We start from the raw sequence: 6,175 nt of genomic DNA on the forward strand, positions 1-6,175 counted from the left end.
CCAATACATGCCTGCTGATATTCACAGGTGGCACAGTGGTTAGCACTGCTGCCTCACAGCGCCAGGGACCTAAGTTCGATTCCAACCACAAGCAACTGTCTGTATGGAGTTTGCATGTGTTTCCTCTGGGTGTTCCGGTTTCCTCCCACAGGCCAAAGATGTACAGTTTAGGTGGATTGGCTGTGTTAAATTGCACATAATGGCTAGGGTGGGAAACGCAGGGATAGGGTAAGGGGTGGCTCAGGGTGGGATGCTTTTTCGTGGGTCGGTGTGGACCCGCTGGGCCAAATTGCCTGCTTCCACACTGTAGGGATTCTGTAAGTATTTATGATATCATCCAATACTGCTGCGACAAGTCTTGTTCTCCCATTAGCTCTAGGCATACACTGACTCTCCATCAAGCAACTTGTGGATTTTAAAATTCTCAGCCATGTTTTCAAATGGCCTCTCCCTTTCCTAGCTGTGTAATCTCTCAGAGTGCCGTAACGGAGGTATTTGCTCTCAACTAGTTCTGGACTTTGGGCACCCCCAATTTTAATCAATTTTTGGCAGCTGTGGCTTTTTCTGCTTAGATCTTAGCTCTAAGCTCTAGAATTGCTCCCTACCTCACTTTCTTCCTATAAGCTACACCTTAAAACTCAACTTTTTGACCTAATATATTTTGTGGCCCAGTGTCATATATTTTGTTATGCTCCTGCAAAGCCCTCAGGGATGTTTTATTAGAGTAAAGGGTTTATAAGACTAAGCTGCAGCAGGTGAAAGTCAATTAGCCCTCAAATGCAACAGTACTGTTTGTCAGAAGACAATTGTTCAAACTAATGCTCTACAGCAAGCACTCAAAAGATAACACTATAAATCAAGATATGTGGGAAACAAGATAAAAATGTAAAGAATTAACCAGTGACCAATGGAAGGTCAGTCACAGAAGCTTCCTTGAAGACATTGTGAAGAGACTGTCACGCTCATAAGGGGATCAAATCATACTTGTAGAGTGTTTAATGTAGAAATCGAAAGCAACTTTATGAGGAAGAAAAGCTCAAGAAACTGCCAAGTTTGAGCATCTCATTCGTGCAGGAGAGGAGCAAAACAGCAGGATTTAGTAAATGCTCAAACAGGGAGGTAAAAGTAAGTGGGATTTGCTTACACAAGATCAAACAATTCACAGAAGATTTGTCATTTGACTCTGCTTGAATAAACAGCCAAACATAGTGGAATCAGCATCCAAGCAGATGGTGAGCAGGATAGCTTTAATCTTTCCACTACTTAATTGGAGAAATTTATGACGTGATATCTATGTCTAAGCATAATATCAATGACAGTTTGACAACAGGACATGTACACACTGCCAGTGCTAGAGGACAATTTCACCGTGGCTGACAAGAAGTTTTGCAAACCTGAACTCTGCAATTAGCATCCCTGCAATGAAAAGCTGAAAGGTCCCCACTGAGGTGGTGCATTTTGAAAAGTCAAATCAGGGCAGGTCTTATATGCTTAATGGTAAGGTCCTAGGGAGTGCTGCTGAACAAAGATCTGTTCATAGTGCAGGTGCATAGTTCCTTGAAAGTAGAGTTGCAGGTAGATGCATAGTGAAGGCAGCATTTGGTAAGCTCACCTCTATTGGTCAGGGCATTGAGTATAGGAGTTGGGATATCATGTTATGGCTGTGCAAGACATTGGTTAGGCCACTTTTTGGTGCATTGCATGCAATTCTGGTCTCCCTCCTATAGGATGTTGTGAAATTTGAAAGAGTTCAGAAAAGGTTTACAAAGATATTGCCAGGGTTAGAGGGTTTGAGCTATAGGGAGAGGGTGAATAGACTGGGGCTATATTCCCTGGAGTGTCAGAGGCTGACAGGAGACCTTAAACAGGTTTATAAAATCATGAAATGCACTGTTAGGGTAAATAAGCAAGGCCTTTTCCCAGGGTGGGAGTCCAAAACTAGAGGGCACAGGTTTAAGGTGAGAGGGGAAAGATATAAAAAGGGACCTAAGGGGCAACTTTTTCATGCAAAGGGTGGTGCATGTATGGAATGAGCTGCCAGAGAAAGTGGAGAAGGCTGGTATGATTACAACATTTAAAAGGCATCTGGATGGGTATACGAACAGGAAAGATTTAGATGGATACGGGCCAAATGGGACTAGATTTGTATAGGATGTCCAGTCAGCATGGACGAGTTGGAGCGAAAGGTCTGTTTTCATGCTATACATCTCTATGACTCTATGAAATAAGTAGCAAGTACACCCACAGGATGGCAGAAACACGTTGAATAGGTTGGCAGGAGGGGGGAATAACTTCACTTTACTGTCTTCCTCTTTCTGTTAAGGCCTCAACCAAATTTGTTTTGATGTCAGTTAACTGCCAAATGGCTTCCTCCTACCATCTAAAATTAAAGCATATATTCAACTAACAAAGATCAGAAAACATTCTCCTAGTTCTAATGGAGAATAGGATACCTTTCCACTCCTGAAACTAGGAGCTCAAGAAAATTTTGAATTCTGTGAACACCCAATTAACATGAAGATGCTTGAAAACATCACAACAGGGAAAATTCCCAAGAACTTGAAAACAGCACGAGAGGGGGATTCAACCGAGAGCTGGTGTAAAGTCTGAGAGATGGTCGTACTTGAATGAAAAATAAAACGACATCACAAGTAAACAGGACACTTATTGGTCACGCCATGAAGAAGCTGCACAAGACAGTTGATTTCTGAAAACATGCAAAGTGACACCACAGGATAAACATAAGTTGATCCAGATAGTACCGGAGCTAGTGCAAAAGGAGCAGCGACCGTGGTAGAACCAGGTAATTATACTTTCTGGTCTTTAAAGTGCAAATTGGTATTCCATTCAGATTAAGCAGTGTTTAAAAGGTAAATGGTAAAGCAAGACCCCTAATCCATCTAATATTCTTCAACCATGAGGAAGAAAACATAAAGGGAACAACTTAAGGCAAAGCAGGTCAGCCATGTTGAATGTACCTCCTATACCACATGGAAAGTCAAGGGCATTACAGTGTTCATGGTGACCAAGTACACCACCACAAAAAGTGACTTCAGATGCAAGCCACTTGAAATCTGCTTTTTCAACCTGCAGCAGTGACAGAGCATCCGCAAGGCTGAGATCTTAACGGATAGCAAGGTGCTCACATCATAGTTAAAGAGTGCAAAGAGAGGGAACAGGTGACCACCAGACACAGTAAAAGCACTAGACAGGTTATGCAGAAGTCCTCTGGGTCCATTTCACTCTCTGAGAAGGTGCTAAAATAATAGAATCCCCTATCACTATTACAAGGGGAACAGATAAAATGTTTAAAAATGTCAGTGAACAGCTGCAAGATATTCTGAAGAGAGAGCATCAACTGCCAGAATTCCTGGTCCATTTGAGTCACATGGGTAAAAAGGATGAAGCCCTGAAAGCAGAGCGTAGCAAACTGGGAATTAAATGAAATGGCAAGACTCCAAAGATAGTAATCTCAGGACTATCCAGAATGCCACGTGCTAGCAAGATCAAGAATGCTAGAACAGACTGGACGAATGCGTAACTGAAAAGATAGCATAGGAGGGAGTGATTCAGATTCCTGCGGCATTGGGACTAACTTGGGGAAGTTGGCACATTTGCGAGTTGGATGGGTTGCATCCCTGCAGGATCAGTATCAATATCCTTGCAGTGGCATTTTCTGGTACTATGGAGACAGCTTTAAGCTAGAGTGGTGGGAAATAAAAGGGGAAACTCAAGAGGGGAACATAAATGAAAGACAGAAGTGTCGATAGCAAAAGTGGAAGGCAGTGGAAAGAAGTGCTAGCAACAAATAGGGCCGTAGTACAAAAATAATGCGTAAATATGTTAAAAAAGCAAACATAAAGGTAATACATCTGAATGTACATAACATTTTCAATAATGTGGACAAATTAACAGCACAAATAGTTGTAAATGGATATGACATGATTGTGATCATGGAGAAATGGCCTCAAGTTGACTAAAGCTGGAAACTGAAAATATCGAAGGATATTCGATATTTACGAAAGTGAGACAAAAGGAATGAGGGGTGGGGTAGCATAGTTAGAAATGGATGAAATCAGTACAAGTGAGAGGACATTAAATCAAACTCTAGACATAGAATTAATCTGGAGCTCAGAAGTAACAAAGGGCAGTAAACTTTAGTAGGAACTGTCTACATGCCCCCCCCAAGAGTAAAGCAGGGAATGGCACTGAACAGGAAATTAGAAAGGCATGTGATAACGGTGATCACGAGGGACTCTAATCTACATACGGACTGGTCAAACCACATTACCAATAATACTACGTTGGATTAATTATTGGAATCTTTACAAGATTTTGAACGTAGTATTCAAAACAAAGCAGTGACAGGCTATGCTAGATTTAGTCCTGTTCATTGGAAAGGGTTTGTATAGGATTGTTAAGGGAAGAGAGACTAAAGCATAATAGAATTCTCCACTGGGATGAAAAGTGAAGTAAATGTATCTGAAATTAGCGTCCTAAACCCCAGAAAAAGTAATTTATGATGCATGACGGGTGAATTGGCTACAATAAATTGGACAACATAAAAGGCATAACGGGGGCATAACAGGATAGTAAGAACTACCGATGCTGGAGTCAGAGATAACACAGTGTGGAGCTGGAGGAACACAGCATGCCAGACAGCATCAGAGGAGCAGGAAAGTTGATGTTTTGAGTCCTGACCCCAAAGTAAAAGGACATTGTTAATGTTTCAGGAAATAATTATGTCCTTTTACTTTAGAAAGGGTTAAGAAAAGAAGTGACCCAACCATGGCTAACAGAAGAAATTAAGATATTATTGAATTCAAAGCGGAATCAGGTACAGTTACTAGAAAAGCAGCAAGCCTGAAGGAGCAGTTTAGAATTCAGCAAAGGAAGACCAAGAGATCGTTTAAGAGGGAAAATTAGAATATGAGAGCAAACATGCAAGAAACATAAAACCAGCTGGTAAAAGATTCTAAATGCTTGCAAGGTGAAAAAGTTTAGTGAAGATAAATATAGGTCCCTTACAGTCTGAAATGAGAAAACTGATAATGGCGAATAAGTAAATGGCACAGTAATTAAACAAGTACTTCAGTTCTGTCTTCACAGATGGTGACAAATAAGCAGCCAGAAATGCTGTGGAAACTAAGGGTCTAATGAGAGGGAATTAAAATTATTAGATTAAAAAAAACTACTGGACAAATTAATGGAACTAAAAGTTGACAAATATCCAGGATTTATCCGATAATCTATGCCCCAGAGTGCTAAAGGAAATGGCCATGGAAATAGTGAATGCCATCTTCCAAAGATTTTTTTGATGCTGGAACAGTCTCAGCAGATTAGAGGATGGCAAATGCTAAACCAATATTTTTTAAAAAAGGGGGAGAAAACAGGAAGTTACAACTGATTGGCCTAGCATTAGTAGTAGTTAAGATGCTGAAGTCTATTACAAAATGGTGCAATAACAAGACACTCAATAAGTCTCCCAGTTTAGACAAAGTCAACATAAAGTTATAATAAGGAAATCATGTTTGACAAACCTACTGGAGTTTGAGGATATAACCAGTGGATGCGGTGTATTGGGATTTTCAGACAGCCTCTGATAAACTCTTATGATGCACTTTATGATCATTCTACTGACAACACCTCACATATAACCTCTGTGCTTGTGAAATAACGATGTTACTTATTGAGAAATTCTGCCCAGTGTCTGCAGAATCCACATGTGCCTGACATCCAGCTACCAATTGTACACTTAACAGCATCAACGTCTGTTAATAGTGAATACTCAGTTTTTATAAATGATAACTTCCGAGTGAAACACCTTTTTGAATGTTCTCACCTTGGAGTAAACTAGAAAACTGAGGTCAGAAAGGTAAAAGATTAGAAATTAATCACATAACAAGGCTAAAAAGTTGAATTAATTTATGTTAAATTTGCGTTAAAAGCACAAGAGGAACTAAGGAATGCAGTACAGTGCAAAGTGGAAGAAAGAAAAAGACAAGACACAAAGTGTACTGAATTAGCCAAATAATTGAACTGTAATGGTAAACGTGGCCAACCAGAAAGCTGGATAGTGTCCCCAACCCTGGGATGTTATCCCAAATTCCAGACATCCTAAGGATCACACCCCCTCCTTTCCCCCCAACCTGAGGTGAGGGAGCACACCCATTCC

General features: G+C 40.6%; 1 protein-coding gene across 1 annotated transcript in view; it reads left to right on the forward strand.

The window, feature by feature from the left end:
• LOC109925926 overlaps window positions 1–6,175 on the forward strand; it is a 250,018-nt gene that overhangs the window by 179,750 nt on the left and 64,093 nt on the right. The gene's annotated exons all lie outside the window — the stretch shown is intronic.

Source organism: Rhincodon typus, chromosome 11 (genome assembly GCF_021869965.1).
Source record: "Rhincodon typus isolate 14 chromosome 11, sRhiTyp1.1, whole genome shotgun sequence".
Classification (NCBI taxonomy): domain Eukaryota; kingdom Metazoa; phylum Chordata; class Chondrichthyes; order Orectolobiformes; family Rhincodontidae; genus Rhincodon; species Rhincodon typus.